General features: G+C 49.2%; 1 long non-coding RNA gene across 1 annotated transcript; it reads left to right on the top strand.

Annotated features, from left to right (window-relative positions):
• Nucleotides 1–1,917: 1,917 nt before the first annotated feature.
• LOC311422363 lies at nt 1,918–20,170 on the top strand. Its single transcript, XR_014685299.1, has 3 exons — nt 1,918–2,274; nt 18,737–18,907; nt 19,833–20,170. It is a non-coding gene; the product is annotated as an uncharacterized lncRNA (long non-coding RNA).
• Nucleotides 20,171–21,366: the final 1,196 nt, after the last annotated feature.

Here is a 21,366-nt window from a genome sequence, read left to right as displayed (position 1 = left end):
GTTGGAGTATTTTAGCATGAACCCAAACAGAGCGGCGAGTATTCAGCGGGCAAAAGATCCCTGATAGCATGACACTCTACATTTTTGGCTATGTGTTGAAACAGAGATTTTTTTCGTATGTTTGTTTTATTAATGACACTACAGAGCTCAGTGCAGCACTTGCTGATTTTTGTGCTGTTAACATTTATCTGTCCTGCTGCCATTTGGTCTCCATTTGAGCTCTACACCTGCTTCCCGTGTGATAAATAGGAGCCTCACACATAGCTGGAGCAGAAAGCCACCTTTTACCCCAACTCTGGCACATTTTAGAAACCATTTACCTTTTGCTGTTCTACAGGGTGGGTGTATTTGACCTCAGTGCTGGACTGCCCACAAGGGGCTTGGTGTGCAGTGCTTGTTCATGTGGGATGGGACTTCTCCATGTATGCATTTCCTGTGGACAGGGACGGACTCTGTCATGAGCAGATGCATGGCAAACAGCCCAGCCACCTTTCTGGGGTGGACTGGGGAGGGACCCACCATCTCCACTCTGCTTTCCCTATTCCTGTCTCCAGCCCACTGAAAAACACTGACTTTTGCAATATGGCCAAAATTTCATGGTATCAAATACGGAGTGGTGCAAGGGAGGGCACCAGGGATGGTCTGCTCTGTAGATAACGATGGCATGCAGGGATGAACAGATGGTGCCCAGGGGCTGGCAAACAGGAGTGTCTCTGCACAGGGTTCAGCAGGCAAACAATTTGCCACAGGATGTGGCTGAGAACAAAAAGTTAGCCACCCCAGTGGCTGTACATTTGCATGGCTAACAAGAATATCCAGAGTTATAATAGTTAATACTGACACCATGCTCGGATGAGATATCAGATCCATGGCCTCAGGGCAAACGCTGACTGTAACAGATTACAGGGAGGCCTCCGGGTGGGGAATGGATTAGCCAGCACCTGCCTGGCTGGGGACTCGCACCTTTCCCGAGCCCTGGGCATTAACCCCTCCAGCAGGCAGCCCATCTCCCACCAGAGACTGCTGACTCATCAGGATAGCAATATTCCCTGGAGTGTTGCTGCTGTGGATGAAATCCCAATGGAAACCTGCCTGGTTTCCTGCCAGCATACCCTTGGCAGCCCGCCTGACCAGCTGGCAACAAGAGAAGGACATGGGAGCCCAACTCCTGAGCTGTTAAACTCCCCGACTCCTGTACAGCCCGCTGGTGGGGAGTGGTGGGCTCCCAGCTGGCCCTGGCACTCCCAGGCTGGTGGCTTTGGAGCAAGGGAGTTCAGGAGGACTCTGCTCTGCTGTGGTGCAGCCTTCTGCTTTAAGCCCACCAGCTGGGAGAAAAGGGGAGCGAGGGGACAGACTGTTTTGCAAAGCCTGCTCTTTGGATTGCAGATAATCCTTCTTATCTCAGGTTGGCAAAACAAATCTCAAGTCACCAAAGTGGCAAACCTGCATGGTCCCATCTGCTGCCTGCCCATCTACTCCTCTGGTCATATCTAATGCTCTTTCCTTTTTTTTTTTTTTTTTTTTTTTCTTCTCTGCTCTTTGCTTGGGTGAGAAAACTTCCTACCAGGGCTGCAGAAGATCATGGTCATTATTTCAGTGGGATCTGTGTAGGCTCTCCTCCAGACAAAGCATGTGTGTGTCTGGCTTTGCTACTAGACTAGATGAGATGGGTTTCTCAGTGTTTGGCAGCCCAAATTCAGGTCCCCATCTCCCACACTGTGTGGGGTTGTGTAGATAAAAAGGACATGAACACAGGTATAATGGTATGAGCCCAGTCTTAGTCTGACTCCCCAGGTCCTGCCTCTGCTGCTTGTGGGTGGGTGGAAATTGTATTTTCTCATTTCTAATGCATACTAACTTTTGCCAAGATGTCCTGAAACAGAAAATTCTACCAGCGTTTTCCTCCCCAGGAAGGTCACCTGCGTCCTGGCCATCACAAAACTCCCAACAGCCCACAGATAAGCTGCTTCTCGGAGGAGAGGTTCGACGGGGTCTAAAAACTGCTCAGGGTATCAAGATTTCAGGCATGGAAGATGAGTTTGGACGTCTAACTCCTGGAAGTGTACACAGTGCCATCTAGCCGCGCCGGGCCGCGGTGCAGAGCCGTCTGCTGGTACCTGCCCGACCCCATGCACCCAGCCCTCAGCACCTCTCACCAGGAGAAGACTTGCCACCCCTTTTCCATTTCTGTCCAACCACCAGAACAGGCCACCGGCAGGTCAATGATGCTGGCACCTATCCCCACGTCTCTCTGCAGCCAGCACTATCTGAGAGGTATGTTTATTTGAGAGATCTGCATTACTTTTAAGTTAGGGTGAAGTTTGTACCTGAGCAAGTTGGCCTCGATGAAACTGTGATGTTTTTGCTAAAAGCAAGGGCTTAAACTGACCAGATCCATTTCTTCTGGGTCTTCTCATTGGTGGTGGATGTGTCTCCTTTCCTTTCACTGCTGGTGTGCTGGGAGTAGGGGTCTCCTGTCCCTCTTGTTAATCTTCTCTTTTCTGCATCTGATGGTTGGGAGAAGTACAAATAGGTACAGTTGTGTATTCAAACAATTTCCCAAGTCATTTCGCCTGGTCCTGGCAATCATTTCCCTTGTTCTCCACCTGGCAGATCTCAGTGCCAGCATGCAAATCTGGAGAAAGGTCAGAGATGCTCAGGCAGCTGGAGGGCTTGGGATAGTTTTGGACTCCATCTAGCAATATGCCAAGTTCCTTTCTTTCAGCACAACCATGCTTACAGACATCTAGCTCAAGTGTAAGAGTCTGTGCCCTGTGGTTGGTTCAAATCAGGAATTTCCTTTGATTGTGTGGCTTTTCACCTGTGATGAAACTGTGGGTCTTACTGTAACTGAGTGCTGGTTCTCAGTGCCCACGGAGGGCAGGTCCTGTCTCTTGCAAATTTCACAGCTGGAATTGGCTGTGTAGTTTATCATCTGTCTCTCTTCTCTTCCCTTCTACCATTTCTCCTTCCTCCCTCACCAGGTGATGGGATGAAGAGGAAAATGTGCCACACACCAACATTTTCATCTGGCACAGAGGGAGAATTAAGGTCTGATATAGCTGGACTAAGATTTCTTGAGGAGTACAGTCCTCTGTCAAGCCCAGGCACAGCCACCAGGCACCTGGCAACCATAATATCAGCTGACCCTCATTCTAGTTACTGCCATGGGCTTAGGCCGATGGGATGAGGCTCAACATGGTCAAGTGCTGGGTCCTGCACTTTGGCCACAAGAACCCCATGCAGTGTTACAGGCCTGGGGCAGAGTGGCTGGAAAGCTGTGCAGAGGAAAAGGACCTGGGGGTGTTGGTCGATGCTCGCCTGGTTGTATCAGGAACAGTGCAGCCAGCAGGGCCAGGGGTGTGATTGTCCCCCTGTACTCTGCTCTGGTGAGGCCGCACCTCGAGTGCTGTGTTCAGCTTTGCACCCCTCACTACCAGAAGGACATCGAGGCCCTGAAACGTGTCCAGAGAAGGGCTGCGGAGCTGGTGAAGGGCCTGGAGCACAAGTCCTGTGAGGAGCGGCTGAGGGAGCTGGGGTTCTTTGGTCTGGAGAAGAGGAGGCTCAGGGGGGACCTTATTGTTCTCTGCAATTGCCTGAAGGGAAGGTGTGGGGAGCTGGGGGTCGGCCTCTTCTTGCAGATGACTAGTGATAGGACTAGAGGGAATGGCCTCAAGTTGTGCCAGGTGAGGTTCAGGTTGGAAATGAGGAGGCATTTCTTCTCAGAAAGAGTGGTCAGGCATTGGGACAGGTTGCCCAGGGAGGTGGTGGAGTCACCATCCCTGGGGATGCTTAAGGAAAGGTTGGATGTGGTGCTTAGGGACATGGTTTAAATGGGCAATATTGTGGGTAAGGGGGTGGTTGGACCAAATGATCTCTTTTCCAGCCTTAATGATTCTATGATCATCTGCCAGGAACATTTGCAGGCCGTGCTGCTGGACACCTCATTTTTTTGTGCCTCCCTCTCCAATCCTACTTAACCTGCTTTTTGTGCTGAGAGGATTTTTTTTTTTTCCTATGCTATGTCAACAATTTTATTTTAAAATCTCACCTCATATTGCTTTCTTCTTCTGGTCCATTTCTATCAGCTTTTTTTCCCACCTACTTCTCCTTTGCTGGACTATGTGGAGCAAGCAAAAAAGTCTTGCAAAAATCTAGAGAGGGTTTGTCTTGAGTCTGATGTCTATTACCCTCAAATGTATAATGCCTGTGGTTGATAATGCAATAGGATGCCATTCATTCATTGACATTGCATCACCACAAAATGTAGAACAGGCAGGAGCAGAAAACCAGCTCCTTGGGTCTGCTTTATGTATGTGTGTGTGTCAACTGAAATCTTCATAATGCTTACAACATAGACAAACTTGTGACAGCTTTGCCATATAGGCACACACATGCACACAGACAAAATTTTTAAGGAAATGCCAAAAACTCTTTCCCCTTGGCCCAAACTTTCTGGCTTAGATTTACCCTTCAGACAGTGCAGCCCTAAAGAGCAACTTAGGGAGGGTTCATTAAGTCTTCTATCGGCACCAGGCAGCTATGGGAGAGCCCATCATGCAGGCACCTTACAGAGTGAATGCCAAGAAACTTTGTCTTACCTGCAATGCTTGTCTCAGGATGATGTGATTGTATTTATTTATTGATTATTATTATTATTCACTGAATCTCCTATTTCTCTCCGGTGACTACAAAGGCAGTCAGCACTGTAGCTGGCTGAGAAGGGAGATAGCCCAACAGTTAAAGTCTGGCAAAAATGTAAGTAACTGAAAACAGTGTCTCATAATAGGCCTTAATAACAGGCCTTGCTCTGAGACCCACCTGTGGCAGGCCTTGAACAGAAGAGCCAGGGTCAGATCTCACTTCCAGGCCTAGGTATTTAGGTGCAGGGCTTGCTGTTCAGCTGCAGTTTTACATTGTTTTCTCCACCTGCCCTGATCGTACCAGTGCTGTTTCAGAGAATATAAGAGCAGAAGGTGCCCTTCCCTTGCATCTCTTCCCATGAGATATCCTTGAGATATTTTTCCATGAGATATCCTTTTTCTGAGATATCCTTGGGCCAAGGGCTTGTGTCCACCATAGGTGGCTTGGTGGATGTGGAGCTGGGTTGGGCAACTGCATCACACTACTTGTTTTTAACAATAAAATGAGGGAAATATGAGAAAATAAGTTTTTTTTTTTTTGTTTGTTTGTTTTGCATTAATATTGTGGAGACATATCAGCAACAGTAGCTAGAAATATTAAAAAAATGGGACATTTTTATTCAAAAGGTGAAATTTTCTGAAGGTTCTGAAAAGTGTTAAAACCCAAGAATGAATCCATGGCTGCAGTCCTAGCTCTACCAGGCATAACGTTGCCAACTTGGGTGATATTATTGCAAGTGTCTCTATAATTAACATTTTCCTTAAAGTCATAGTTGCTGGAGACAAACAATAATAATAATAATAAATCTATTAAAGAATCATGATTTTTAAGAGAGTCTCATGATTTTTGGAGCCTGATGTTTTAAAGACTGTTGAACTGTTTCACATGTGTGACTGGCAATCCTATAGGTGCTGTAATACTGCTGGGAACTCACAAACCCCTGCATGAGCCCACATGGGTGCTAGTGTATGCTAAGGTGCCACCAATATGTTGTTTTCCTAATAACCTGAGATGCTGGAGTCTTGTGAAATCCTAGAAATCCTCCTAGTTGCAGAGGAAAAATGTTGACAGACTGTTTTGAAAGCAACTTAAACACCCTGAAAGCAGAAGGCCTATAAACCAAATTAACAAATGTAATATTTAAACAAGATTGCAAGTGGCTTAAGCCAATTTCATGCTATTTTGGAGTTTAACGGTGCCCTGTGAGCAGCTTGACTATGGTTTGGATGGGAGGTGATGTGAGTAAAGGAAAAGCTATAACCTGCTCTGTAGCTTAACTCTGTTTCTGAATCTGTCTTAAAAAGCTACCTCTGGGGCATCTTCCTAAAGGGCTCTACAGGAGCAAGGGCCAAATGCGTGCTTGGGGAGGGCGGGAAAAATTTAATTTGGGTAAAACGTGAAATGCCCAGGGAGACGGGCTAGATGGACTGATTCCCTGGTGCTTTGCAAAACAGAAAGGAACCAAATGGGACCAAGCAGGTCCTCTGGGTTCTCTGGGGATCTGCATTCATAGCCTGCTCCTTGTGCCCTGTGTCTTGGCCTGCCACCAGGGCAGGGGTGATAACTGGCTCTGAACTGATGGTGGGTGTTATGATAGTTGTTTGTAAACAATTAGGAGCATCTTACTGGATCCCCATCACTGATTGAGAGGCTTTTGGCTCTAAGGCTCCACTTGTAGCTGCAGACATCAAGGTCAAGAGGAGGTTGGGTTAAAAATACAGGATACAAGCTCACAGCCCAGACGAGCTCAATCTGACACTCTTGGCAATTTGGCTGCATGGCTGCACACAGACCCTTGACCTTGAGTGAATACACTGTGAGTGCACTGGAGTGCCATCATTGCTGGTGTTTCCATGCTCTAGGGTAAAGGCAAGTCAAATCTGTAGAAAGAAGCCATCTCAGCTGTTAGGCCAATTGCTATAGGGTTGCAAGTCCATAGACTTATATGTTCATAGGATCAAAGGACAGTTCAGGTATGAAAAGACCTCAGGAAGTCTTCTTGTAAAAGAAGAGCTGAAAAATGTTTCAAGGCAAATAGGATCAACATACAAAATAACCAGATAGGGAAAATGAATAAGAGGTCTGGAGCATGTGCAAGAGAAGACCTTTACCAGACTCTAACACAAGCACAACCACATGTGAATGGGTGTTTGCAGGCAACGGGTGCCCCATGGGGAGCAACACATGGCGGCTGTGATAGATGTTCATGGACACTTGCAGTTCAGCTGTAATGAAACTTTGCAGAAATACACAAAGGACTTGGAATGAGGCCATAGTAGTGCCACAGGCTCCTTTGGAAATCCCAGCCTTTCTGAACTGGCCAATGTCATGCCCAGTACTGCAGGGTACAGAGGAAAGGGTTAATGCTTCAGAAAACCCTGATGTGTTGGGAATGCAACAAAAAATTTGAAAGCAGGTCAGTACCTCAGCTGCTTCTGAATTCTCATTAATTTGTGTTCCTCTCTCATTTATTAATGGGCTGACTCACACTATATTTGCTTTCCCTTTGCTGCAATTTGCAAAATTCCTTCTTATTCCCAATAGCCCTCTTGGCAGTGTTATTTCTCACTGTTTTTCCCTGGCCTTTATCATTTCCTTGCAGCTCATAGCTGAGTTTGCATATTCTTGCTCAGTTCCCCTGGCTATTTCTGTTCAGCTTTTTACTTTTCATTGTCAGCCCTTGTAAAACATCCCCTTGGGTATGTTCAGCATCTCTAGGGGCAGCTGGGGATGTCCTGCCACCCAGCGTGCCCACAGAGATTTTAATTGGTCATTTGGCCTTCCACTCCCTGGATTTCCCTTTTTCCTTTCATTCCCATGTTGTTGTCTTCAGTGGGGACCCAGATAACCTTTCAAAGCCTTGGAGGCTCCCAGGCTTGCAGCAACCTGGGTTTCCAACAAGGGAACCTCAGATCCCAGTGGTCCAGCAGGTCCAGCTGCTGCTCTGACCTTCACCGTTGCATCACTCCCAAGTATGTGGGTCAGTTATTGCAAAGGACAGCCTGGTTTCTTCCTCTGTCCCCCAATTAGCCCCAACCATCCTTCTCTGCCTGTGGTGGAGCCCAGCCTTCTCCAACCAAAGGGCCAAGAGGCCTGCTATAGATAGCCCAAAGAACTGCAGTCCACACACTGTTGTGTATCCTTTGCTCCCCTCATTCATCTCAGACCCAGTATCAGCACCCACAGAGAGCACGACCTGAATGTATGAGACCACTGGGGGGGGACACTGTTCAGGTATAGGAGACCACCAAGAGGGGCTGTGCATGAGCCTTTTGGGGCCCTACACGTTTGTTTTCTAGATGCTGGAGAGCACAGCATGCCTGGTGGGGGCTCCCTGTTTGGTGTGGCCAGGTGCTGGGGGTGTTGTTGTGGATGCTGGTCTTGCCAGGGCTCTCTGGGTGCTCGCCGTCCTTCCCTGAATTTGCCCACAAGAGGGAGGCAGCGGCTTGCGGTGTCTGCTCCCATGCTGAGTGGGTGTTGCAGGGTCCCAGCCACGACGCCTGGGCTGCACAGGGCCATACCCGTGCCACATCGCACATGTACACCTCCAGAGTCCAGACACAGGGTCCAAGGCAGTTGCTTGGATGAGAAAGCCAAAGGTGGGTGGCTGGGGCTTGTTCATGGCCCATCACTCCATGTGGGAAGAGCTGAGGGACATCATCAGCATGGGCTATGGCTGGGTCACACTGCCAGCTCAGCGTGCTTCCTGCCATGCACTCCATGATGCCATGAATGCTGTGATGCCATGCACGCCGTGATGCTGTACACGCCATGATGCCATGCATGCCATGATGCCATGCATGCCTTGATGCCATGCAACCAATCCAAGAGTCTGAGGCCTTGGCTACCTGGCTGAATCAGAGAAGCCCTACGGCCGCCTGACAGCCCTTTCCCCTGCCACTGTCTGTACAGCTCGGTAGGAACTGGTCAAGAAGAATAATGGGGGCTTGACTGGGCTATATGCTGCTAGGGAGAGAAGTGTGCATGTAGAGCCTTGCTGTGTTCCTTTCCCACCAGCAGTCAGTATTGGCTTACTTATCTGGCTTTTTTTTTTTTTTTTTGTGTGTGTGTGTATGTGTGTGTGCGTGTGTGTGCGTGTGTGTCAAAAACTGAAAGGGTTGGTGTTCAGTTTTTGACCTAAGTGAGATTTATGTCCTCTGCTAAGGCTGGGTGAGATTTGTCACAGTAATGTTCCCATTAGCAGAAGATGGCTCCTTCCCCTACTCCTTGCCTGGAGAAGACAGTGGAGTGTGTTGGCCTGCACAGCTCTTTTCCAAACCATCAGTCCTTGCCTGTTACACATCAAACAATCACAACTTGGTCCTGGAAAGGCTGAGGGACTTCATGGGATTTATACCAAGAGGATCCTAGGAAATGGATGCCTTTCGTGGATTTGGGAGATACAGAAAAAAACCTGTAGGTGCAGAGACAGACAATTCTGCTCAGTGATCCTGAATCCCAGGCTACATTCCTGTTTCCAAAACAGCCTTCTAAGGGTACTGCCTGCCTTAGAGAAAGCCCAGGGACCCAGCACTAGGCAGAGAGCACCAGCTCTGGGGTAGCCTGGGTAGCACTGGTCAGCCCAGGTAGATGGGAGGTCACCTGTTACATCAAAAGAACTCATGATAGCAAAAAGATGTCTTTTGGTATCACACGTGATGTTTGCTGAAATGCTGCCTGGGCAGACTCAATCAGAAATGTGCCCTTTTGGGAAGTTAAAGGAAAGCTGATGTCAACTGGGCATTTCTGGCCCAGATCACAGCTCTTTCCATTGCTTAGGAGACCCCCTGCTTCTTGGGCTGGACACATGCAGTTTTCATGCCCTCCTGGCTATTAGGGACAGAGCTGAGGCTTGAAGTTAGTGTAAAACGGACCACCCCAGATCCTGCTTCCTGGTGGGCAGCGGGCTCTGGACTCATTTCACCTCAATAAGCAGTTCATTCTTCCATGCAAAGTGGCCTTACTCCTGCAAGGGCATAGAGTTTACTTGCCATGGAGAGCTGTAACTTTAACAAAGGCTTTCTTTGTCTGAGGTGTGACAATCATTGGAGTTAAATAAATCTGTCATGCACAAAGCAAACTGCATTCAAAAGTGTCCTCTCCCACCCTAGCAGTATAAAAACCGTGCACTTTGGAAAGTGTTTAAAAATAATTTTTCATTCCCTTGTGTTCACTCTTCACTCCTTGTTGCATCCTCATTTCACTTGCTCATTCAGGAGCCTGCATAAGGACCTGAATTTCTAATAGGAACAAAAAAGCAGAAGGAGAATAAACCCCATGTTAAAAACCATTCAAAGCTTCTATTATTTGGGACCAAAAGGGGAAGGTCCCTCACAGGTCACTTTTAAATCTGTCTGTCTAGAGGCAAAGAGCTTCAAAGTGCATTTATCATCCTTCTTATTCACTGTCTCTGTTGTCCACAGCAACCCATAGACATTTTCCTGCTTCGAGATTGCTGCAAAGCCAGCTCAGCTCAGCCACCACCCTATTGTGTCTCAGCTGCATGCTCTCCTCTGCCTTGCACATGATCAGCAGGGCAGTTAGCCACATTCTGCTCCTGCAGACAGTGCTGGTGGTGACACACATGGTGGAAGGAGCCCAGGATGACTTGTCCCTGCCCTCAGCTGGGCTGCAGGGCAGCAAAACCTGGGCTGTGGTGGGAGTAGCCAGCTGGAACTCCAAAACGGCATTTCAGCCGGACTAGAAGGAGCTGTGAGTTCAGGTTTCAGTCATTTGGATGTGTGTGAAAGTGTCAGCATGGTCCTGTGAGATATTTCCAAGGTAAAATGTCTAATATCAGAAGTGCTGGAGTATTTCACTAGACAGCCTTGAAACAAAACTCTTTTCCTATTTTCTCAGGGTATTTTTATTTGAAGACTGGCTTGAAGCAGAAGAATATGAGGCTAAGCAAAAACATTGGGTATCCCAAAGGAAAAGATTCCTTTTGGGTCAAGAGGAGAAACGACTCAGGAGAATGCTCTTGTGATATTTCTGATCCCCAGGCTTTGTCCTCAGATCCAAGGACCCAGGGTTCTCCCAGACATAGGCTGAGCACAGGGGAGAAACCCTCTGGTCAGCAGAGTCATGGTAAATGTCAAGACTGGAGGGACAGTGAGGAACAGGAAAAAACGGAATGGTGGGACGTAGCATGGGTGGGGAAGAGTAAAAGATAAGGACAACATGCAAGTGTTAGCAAAGGAGGTAGGAGAAGTGGGGAGGCAGATCTTTCTGCTTGGCTTTGGGAGATATGGTGGTGCAAAGGAGGACATGGTGGGAGAGGAAGAGGTAAAACCCAGAGTAGGGCAAACTGAGGCAAGGGTTGGAAAAAAAAAAAAAAAGTGGGAGCTTTGGGGTTCCCTCCCTCGTAGGCTGGGGAGGGGGAGAGGAGTTGCTGGGAAAAGGATGCCATGTGCCATCCAGGGGTCATGTCCATGAGGCTGGATGAGTTTTCATGATGTTCAGGAAAGGAGTTCAGTGACGGGCAGGTCTAGTATAGGACCCAGAACCTGGGAAGCTCAGTGGCCATGTCCTAGCTGGGCTTTGGGGACAGACAGGATCCACGTGTACCAGGGAGACACAGAGAGAGGTGTGGGGTGTTTTCTTTCTATGGCTCAACATCTCCAAGTCTGCCTGTCCTCCAGGATGCTGATGTGGGACTGGGTCTCTCTCCTCTTTGGCACATCTGGCTGGTGGCAGCTTGGCCACCTTCCTGTCACCCTACTAGGAACAGTCTGACTGAACTTGTCTTCTACCTATGTGGCATCCCTTGCAACCTCACATCTCTTCATGTACTGTGTGAGGCTGCCATTGTCACCGAGGCCACCATTGTCACCATCAGCCAGCACAGCATTATCCCAGCTTCCATACCAGCCTAATGCCTATAAGGTCCCCCATATCTTTCCAAGCAGGTGGCTATGAATTAATGAGGACTAGAGAGAGTTATAAATATCTTCCGAGATGATGAATTTTAATCAGGAGACTCTAATGAGCACAAGATGAAATCAAGAATGAGAATGACAGTCCCCAAATGTCTCTTCATTAACAATTTAAATGACTGAGGTCTTAATTAAAGGGCTGAGGACTTAGCTGAGGGATTACAGATTGCCCAGAGGGAGAATTCAAAGGATTCAAGACCCCTTTTTAATACAAGGTAGCAAGCTTTTAAATGAGATTTTTTTATTATTTTAAATGAACAAGGACTTGCTGTTTTATCTGGCTTCTACAGTCATTTAAATGATGCTTAGATCTTGAAAGATCTTATCCTGTCAGTCCCCTGACACATACATGTCCCCATACTACTCCTGTCATTGCCTCACCTCTATGTCCCACTAAAAAATGACTCTTGGGCTCTCTGCAGCACAGGCAGAATGAGGGTTCCTTGTTCCCCTTAGCACAAAGGCAGTGGGACAGGGCAGCCTGCCCTGGGCCAACCCAGCCTGCCACAGGCTCATACCTGGCCCTGAGGACTCCTAGTCTCAAGGAACATAGCTATAGGGACACTTTGTGACAGACACAATCTCCTGTCCGCTTTACTACTCTTCCCCCTTGCTTAGCTGCTCCAAAACATTTATTTATTTATTTATTTATTTATAGAGAAAAATACTGTTTATGTTCAGCTTGTGTTTGTAAAAATGAATTTTCTTGACAATTGCACTCTTTAACAGGAAAAAAAATAGCTGAAGAAAGCATGTGGATTAGGGCATGTTATATATGCAAGAGGATATATATGTATTCATAGCACACATACAGCTTGTAGGCACATGTTCAGGCTGTGTACAATGTTCACATCCCTTTGTGCAGTCTATGACACGTGTCTATGTGCTACCCCCAGCCTGCATGGAGCACAGCCTGTTGGCACAGAGCATCCTGCTGGGCTGGGTGCAACAATGCTGCAGCTCCCCTGCGTCCTGCCCATCCTCATTTAGCTCAAGCCTGAGCCTGTTGCATACAGCACATATGCCCTCAGACAGCAGTCTTCTTTTCTAGACAAGCACTGATCTTCTCCACAACACCCAACCCAGCAATTGTCCTCTTCCTTGGGACGGAGTGACTCTTGTCTGCATTTCTGCCTGGCATTATCACAGCTCCGCACTCTCTGGGCAGCACACTGGAGAAGAATGCAGGTGGCTCTCCTGAGGCTGAATCACCTGGTGTGGCGGTTCCGCTCAAGTGGGCAGCTGAGCTCCACCACAACAGCTCTCTCACTCCCCCTCCTCAAAGAGGAATGGGGAGAAAATACGATGAAAAGGGCTCAAAGGTTGAGATAAGAACAAGAAGATCACGCAGTAATTATTGTAACGGGCAAAACAGACTCGGCATAGGGAGATAGTAAGATTTATTGCATATTACTAACAAGCTAGAGAAGTGAGAAACAAAGGAAAGAAACCAAAAGCACCTACCTCCCCCCCATCCACTCTCTTCCACCTCCTCCCTCCGAGCGGCGCAGGGGAACGGGGGAATGGGGGTTATGGTCAGTCTACAGCGCTTCTTCTCTGCCGCTCCTTCTCGGTCACTCTCGTCCCCTGTGCTGTGGTCCCACCCACGGGATGCAGTCCTTGATGAACTGATCCGGCGTGGGCTTCCCACAGGCAGCAGCTCTTCCAGAACTGCTCCAGATATGGGTCCATACCACAGGGTCCATTCCTCAGGAGAAAACTGCTCCAACCTGGGTCCCCAACGGGCAGCAGCTCCTGCTGGTTCACCTGCTCCTGTGTGGTCTCCTCTCCATGGGCTACAGGTCCGGCCTGGAATCTGCTCTGGCAGGGGTCTTCCACTGGCAGCAGCCTCCGTCGGTGCAGGCCCACCTGCTTCACCGTGGTCTCCTCCACGGGCTGCAGCGTGGAACCCTGCTCCACCGTGGTACTCCATGGGCTGCAGGGGGACATCCTGCTTCACCACGGTTCTCACCACAGGCTGCAGGGGACTTCTGCTCTGGCTCCTGGAGCACCTCTCCCCCTCCTTCTTCACTGACCTTGGCGCCTGCAAGGCCGTTCCTCACTCCTCTCACTCTCCCAGCTGCTGTGTGGCGCAGCATTTTTTCTCCTGTCTTAAATATGCTCTCACAGAGGCACAAAACAACATCGCTTATTGGCTCGGCTCTGGTCAGTACCAAGCATGGGGCAGCTTCTAGATCCTTCTCACAGAAACCACCCCTATGGCCCCCTGCTACCAAAACCTTGCCACGTAAACCCACTACACCTGGGTGTTAGGGTGGTGGCTGAAATATGGTCATGCTAATCCACCCTGTTGACCTCTGTTAATTCCAGGGTCTGCCTGTGTCTGATGTTGACATGGGAATGCAGGGGATGCTCAGAGGTAGGTGCGAGAGAGCTTCAGGGCAGAGGAAGAATTTCAGGCTGTGGGGTGAAGAAGATTATTCAGACCTCCTGATCTGGTGCTTCTTCCCAAGGCAGCAAAAGAGGGAGATGGGCAGGCTGGTGGAGTCAAAGAGGTGGATGCATGTAAAGAGATGGCCAGGGTGGAGAGTCAAGGCAGAACTGGCTCCAAAACCTATGGCTGGGGCTGACTCCTGGCTCTGATGAGAGAAGCCAGGAGCAGATCTTGCACAGCTCCACACTGTGCCATGCTTCCCAGGAGCTGTTCCTCACAAGCATCTCAAATCCTCATGGATCTCAAATCTCTGCCTCTCCCATGTGCAGGAGCTCCAGGAGCTGTCTGAGGAGTCTTCACACAGACTCTTGATGAGTCTGTGTGAAAAAGAAGCCATTTGGGAAAAGCAGAGATGTTGGAGCTGGATTTCCTGGTTGTTTGTGCCTAGAGAGCAGCCTCTGTGGGGATTATGTGATAGTTAATAAGGTCTGAATTTTGCCATGTAGCCTACAGGCCTCTGTGAAGTATTACCCCCTCCACCCTCCTTCCAAAATTCTCCAAGGAACATCATATCGCTCAGAACTGTACTGGATGCTTAGAGATGAAGCCGGGCAGGTTTTCAGAGGACTGAGAGACATACACAGATGCACAGAGTGCTATCCCATGACCCCTGTTTCACTAGGAAACTTGGCTAAAATGGACAGATGCACTTGGAAAGTGAAACATGAGACCTTTCCAAAGGAGCTGACCTGGCTGAGCACAGTCTGCTTTGGAGCTAAGGTAAAGGGCACTAAAGAAACTTGCAAAAAAAGCCTGAACTGGTGTCCTGAGTCTCACCCTGGACTGCTGGTTGGCGCAGCATACCTCCATGGATGTGGTTCCTCCAAGCTCTGCTGCCACAGCTGCTGCAGGGACCAGGGATGCATACAGGTGAATATGGGGTCCCACAGGGCGCCAGGTATGAGTGTGGAAGGAGTGGATGCAGCAGAACTGAATGTTGGCTGTGGCAGGTCTGTGTGAGGGAGTGGGGCTGGGTACCAGCCTGGGGAGTTGCACAGCAGGATTGGCCCTGAGTGAAAGGCACAGGGATGCAGAGAAACTCCTGTGAAGTTCTCCGTCTTATTCACACTTATAACAGAGCTCAGCAGGTGAGGCATGATCCTAAAAACTGTTCTCTTGTACTTCTGTGCTTGCTTCCCGTCCCCCCAAAGTTGCATGGCCCCTGCATATTGGCTTTCCCAGCTTCAGGGATGATGGAGGGATCCTCTGACCTCTAGCCAAAGGATCATAACAGACCTTCAAACTGTGTCCTCTGGGAAGGGGAACTGAGCTGTGTGAACAATGTGCAAAACCTTGGTGTCTCAGCAGAATGAGCAAGACAAAGCAAACTGATCCAGGACGTGAAGGCACTGATCAAAAGGGCTTCACCTCCTGTGCCTGCTCCTTCTTCTGTGTCTTTAGCCTCCAGGCATTTCAGCACATGAAGCCTTGCCCCAGTGCCATGCTGCCCTGGGTACTGGGATGTGGGGCTAAGTTCTCCCCATCAAGACCCCCTAAACCCTGCACCAGATGACCCGTGGCACCTTCTGTGTCACATTGTCCCTCTCCCAGCAAGCCCTGAACAACAAACGACTGCCCTGGGCTCCCCACCCACCCTATAAATCTCCACCATGGCAGACATGGGTGCAGGGTTGGCTGATTTATCTTCCCCTCGCTTTGTGCACTGAGCGCTCCTCTCCACTGAGCTGTGTCTCCAGACAGGCGCTCAGGTTTCTGGGGAGATGGGGGAGGCAACTGGGCTGTTATCTGTCTCAGACAGAGAAGATCTGCCAGGAGGCTCCCTCCTCTCATCCTCTTTTTGGAGGCTGCCTAAAGGCAGATCCTAGCTGAGGATCTGGGGGGTTGCAGACACCTCCTCTGCTGTGGGACGTGTGGGAAGGGCACACAGCAGACGCCAGTTTTGGGTCTATGTAAGGGCAGAGGCTTGTCTCCCATCCGTCATTCCCCCATAAGATGCTGGGACAAAAGTATTATTACCTTGGGATAAGGGCTGTTTTTTTTTTTTTTTTTTTTTTTGGTGCAAAATAGGCATGGAGATGGCAGAGGGCAGGGTTTGCTCCAGGGGTGTTGCGGTGGGGCATGAATGGGGCTGGGAATGGATGGGGTGTGAGGGTCCCAATGGGGTGTGAGGGTCCCTCCCAGCCCCTGACAACTGGTAGCACCCTCAGCTTGGCAGATCGTTCCCAAACTCAAGGAGCATGTCCTTGTCCCAGAGAGTCTGCAGTCTGCGTGAAATGACAAGTGGGGTAGTGGAGGCAGAGGCCTAGCACTGGGCAGTACAAATGGATATGTTAGTGACTTTAAAGGGAATTTCTACTATTTTTTCCTTCCTCTTGCTCATTTGTTCAACACTCAGTGACCATTTGCCCATGTGAGCTCCCAGTGTTCCTTTGGAAGGGGGAGCACTCTCCTGCCTGAAGGAGCAGACTCTCTATGCAAGCCAAGGGGTTCTGCATGATGTTCCTCATGAGCACCCCTGGTGGGCAGTACATGGGTGCAAAGAGGCAGTGACCCCTGGCAGTCTGGCAGACCCCACCAGAGAGTGTGGCCCAGCTGAGATGGGATTAGATGGGACCTAGAAGGGGATACTGGGATCAGCCTGGACCCATCTCCATCATTTTCTGTAAGTAAGCCCTATGCACCTCATGGCTGAGGTCATGCCCCCTAAAAGGCGCCCCATCTGCTCATTACGGAACCTACCCCCTCTGTGCACTTCCAGATGCCGAGGACACCTTGCACCCCTCCCCCCCCACGTGCTACCCAAGCTTTTCCCGTTGCAGAGGTGCCCGTGCTGCACCCCACTGCAACCTGCTGCAACCCGGGCCACAATTCCCACAGCCCCGAGGTGTGACGGTGACTTCACCGGCTGCTCGGAGCCGGCACAGGGAGGGGTGGCAGCTGTGGGTCTGGCGGGGGCTTACACCTATCACTCTGTAACTTCTGACAGAGGCTGGATTTGCTGAAATGTTCACTGGATTTTTTCCGGCCTGCTGGGACCCATAAATCTGGCTGTGCGGAGGCCACTCCTGCTCCTTCCCCTCGGTGAGCGGGGTTGATATTTTTCTTGGAGGGCGAGAGTGGTGTAACCCTCCTTCCAGCACCTGCTGCTACACTTGGAGCCACATTCCTGAGCAGCAGCAGAGGACGGGTCCGTCTCCACCAGCTGCAGCCACTAAGCTGGCTCTGCTTCTCCCAGCTCCTGCGCAGCAAGCTGCCAGCACCCAGGAGCTCGTCATCTCCCTGTTCCCAGAGCAGCCCCTTTTCTTTTTCAATCAGCTTCAGAGCTGGTGACCAAGTGCATATGAGGCTTCAGTCTCTGGAGAAGCAAGAAAGTCACCAGCAGTGTCTCCGGTGTCTTCTTCTTGGGCAGAGGGACCAGCAGTGTCCTGTGGATGCTGAACATCCCAGGCCCCCTCTCTCAGCTGGAGGTTTTCTGTGGAGCATGGCACCAGGACATTTAGTGGGGCTCACCTCCATCTTTTGGCACGGATCTATCTCTCCTAGCCTTGCATCTGGTGTTCAAAAGAGCTTGCTGCTGGCATGAGGAGCTCCCAGATCCTATTGCGTGGCAGGAAATGATCTGAGACACCCCACCTTCCTTGTCAGCTGGGGACATAGCCCCGCTGGGCTGGGGCAGGCTGGTTCCAGCTGAGCTGGAGGAGAGCAGTCTGTGCCTCTCACTTAGCATTTCTCTCACAGATGAGGCTCCACAACATCCCAGCTGATTGTTTTTTTTCCATTTATCCTTTACCAGTTCCTCATGCCAGACTCCAGAGATCACCTTTGAGTGAGGAGCTCTGCTTTGGCTCTTGTGCTGCACCAGAGAGGATCGTGGTGCTACTGGGAGATGCTTCAATACCACTCGAGTGAGCGGTTCCTCTTCACTCACCTCCTGTCACAGCCCTCCTGACCCATCACTGGTTCAAAGCTAGACACTTCTTGCCTGCCACCTCTCAAGGTTTTCTGGCTCCTGCAGGGTCTCGGGGATTGCTGGCCGTGGGCTGCTGAACGAGTGGCAAGGCTCTTCCTGATGACAGCCACAAGGGACATGTGGCTGACGTACATGTGTGAAGGGAAGCATATGCTTGTAAAAGAGGACACTGATATGCATACCAAGGCAGTGTGTGCAAAGTTAACACAGGGAGCTCTTCTGTATGCTGAGACTGAGTAACATACCTCACTGCAATGAGCCTCTGTTTTTCCTTGCAGAATGAGCAATGGTTTCAGTAATCTGTCAGAGCAGAGTTATTGGCATGTCTGGCTGGTACATGGGGGCTGTAAAACCAGACCCTCCTGACCCACAACCATTATTTGTCAAAAGGAAACTACCCAAACAGAGAAAAAAGGACTTATTTGCTTCTCCCTTCATCCCATTCTTGCAGGCAGAATGTCAGTTCTGTGGGGAGTCCAGACCTAGCCACTGCAACAAGCAGTCATTTGTGGCTTGTTTGGCTGTCCCCTGACACTTCTAACCTGGTGTTGCATGCCTCACAGGTATCCTAAAAAACTGCACTTTCTGGTCCCAGAAATGTTCTGCACTTGTCCATGATAGCACAGTGACAAAAAAGGAGGTTTTTGCACTGCGCTTTAAATGGCTCTGTTCTCCAGATCTGCTCTGCATGGAGATACAGTGCCTCTATGGCTTTGTGCAGGAATACTCACCGCAATTACCCCAAATCTTTTTTTTTCTGTTTGTTTCCAGGACTGTTTAATAGGAGGTGTCTGAAAACCAGCTTCAGCCAAAAATCATCTCCAGCAGCATTGCTTTTCTACTGACCATCTCCCATTGAAGATCACACACCACTGAAGATCGCACACCATTGATGATCATGCATCTTGAGCAACATAAGGAAACACTTTGTACTCTAACCAGGTATCTTGTAAGCAGATGTCAGGTATCTCACAAATAGATCAAGGACTTGGAATGCAGCTTTATTCCCATGTAAAAACACATTCCCTTGAGCTGCCAAATTTGCTCTGAAGGATCCAGATGAATTCCTGGTTCCCTGGGTGCACTGCATACTAACTTAAGAAGATATTCCAGCTTCTGCCACTCTCTGCCCATGTCTGTTCCCCCTTGCAGATCTCTGTAACTAACCCTGTCAGCACGAGCAGCAGTGGGTCACCTCTGCTGCATGCCAGTTTGGATGCCCACTGTGTGACAGCCTCTTGTCTTATTGTGAATGACTTATTTGGAATGTGCCCCACTGTTATATTTCCACTCCAGACATGTTACTAGCTCTGAACCTTGCTGGATAGGCTCTTTAGTCTTAGGTTACACATAAAGCATTTTTCTTATAAAGTTTCTGATTGAAAATATCTTTCTGTTCTGTTTCATCTGCATGGGAAGTACAGCACTTAAATTGCTGGGGTGTAGATACATTTAACCTCTGTGGCCTGAATTAGCCAAAAATAATTAAACACAGCAGGTTTTCAAAAATATAGCTACCTCCCAACTATCTATTTGGGTGCAGAGCACTCAGGTATTCTTTGCCTCTGAGAATCTTTTGTGGTTTGGTGTTCATGAAGATTGGATTCAGCTAAAGGCTGGTTTGTGTTTGGGGTGTCCCCATCTGATTTGATCAGGTGAGCCAGCACCTCAATGCGAGCAGCTGCCCAAAGACTGTCTCACCTGAGGTCAGTTTGGGCAAAGGCCACAAAAACTCAGTATAATCCCACCACTGAGCAACGGTGACACTAGCCAGCTTGTGCATGGGAGCCTACTGGTTAGAGCCAGAAGACTGCTTTCCTAAGCTGCTGGCACCAGAGCAAACTCTTATGAAAGGCCTTTCTTACAGCTTACAAAGCTCCCTGTGGAACAATTCTTACTTCCTTGTCAGAGAGAAGTAAAATCAAGGATATCAGACCCTTGCCTGGATGGTCAAGCAACTCTTCTGACCGCTAAGTGGGAATCTATGTCCTGCAGAGGTGCTCTGAAGAAACGCAGCACTTCTTGATCTAAAGAGAAAGCTCTAGCACCTGTTCCAAGTGCGGAAAGCTGTCTCCAACTTCAAGCAACCTCCTCAGGGACTGGCAGACAGTGCAGAGACTAGACCAGTGTTAGCTCCAGTGCTGTCCTGTCTTGGTATTCCCTACCACCTATGTGCCAGTACAGCATGCTGCCCAACCTTAGGCAAGCCCCCCATTTCATGGACAGGACACACAGGTGCCTGAATCCATGTCTTGAGCTCACACATCCCATTGACTTTTGCGTGGTGCATCAGTTCAAGGTGTAAGGTCTGCATGAGAAGAGCTTCATCCCGTGATCAGTGGGATGCAATGCCAACCACCAGGCATTCCCATGATGGCTGAAGGCTGGGCAGCTGAGCCCTGAAAGACACAGACCAAGGTAGGAAACCTCAGGTGAGTGTTTTGTGTGGGATACCCGGGTGGGAAGAGCAGGGTTTGAGGGGGTTGAATTGCAATATGCACCCAGGTTGTTGTTTCAAAGAGACTGGAAGTGCTGTCTGGTGTTTGCTTTCTTTGTTTCACCACTTCCAGATTAAAAAAAAAAAAAAAAAAAAAAAAGGAAAAGAAAAATCAAAACAAAAATCAATCAAACAACAACAAAAAAATGACAATCCTGAAATCTCTGAAAAGAAGGTGAAGTTAGAAGAAAAAAAAAAAGAAGAGAAAACAAAAAGAAGACTAAGGGAACTTGGAGGTCTTTATCCTCTAAGAATTGGGGATTATTTTTGGGAAGGCAGTTGGAGCAGAGTAGTGAAAGGCAGCAGATAACCCCTGCTTCTGATCCCACTGAGCTGCAGGTACTGTAAAGCCAGCCCATCTCTTGGATTTTGTTGGGCACATCCCAGGATGTGGAGAGCCAAGACTCAGATTTGTTTCTGCAGTTTTTCGTATTATCTGAATGTCCTGCTGGAATGGCACCAAAACAAAGTGCTGTGAGTTTTGTAACATTATTAAAACACCCAGATTGGTGGAACTGTTGACTCCCTCAAGGGAATCTTGCAGAGAGATCTAGACAGGTTGGAGAGCCAGGCAATCACCAGAAATATGAAGTTTAACAAGAACAAATGCCATATTCTGCACCTGAGAAGGGGCAACCCTGGCTATATGTATGGACTGCAGGATGAGATGCTGGAGATCAGCCCTGCATAAAGGGATCTGTGGGTTTTGTTTGACAGCAAGCTGAACATGAACCAGCAGTGTGCCTCGGTGGCCAGGTGGGTGCATCAAGCACGACACTACTAGGTGGTCGAGGGAAGGGATCACCCTGCTCTGCTCTGTGCTGGTGCGGCCTCACCTCGAGTACTGTGTGCAGCTTTGGGCACCGCTACATAAGAAAGATATAAAACTGTTAGAGAACATCCA

The sequence above is a fragment of the Aythya ferina genome (assembly GCF_964211825.1).
Source record: "Aythya ferina genome assembly, chromosome: 21".
Lineage (NCBI taxonomy): Eukaryota > Metazoa > Chordata > Aves > Anseriformes > Anatidae > Aythya > Aythya ferina.
Note: the sequence above shows the minus strand (reverse complement) of the source record. Positions and strands in the feature narration are given on the sequence as shown.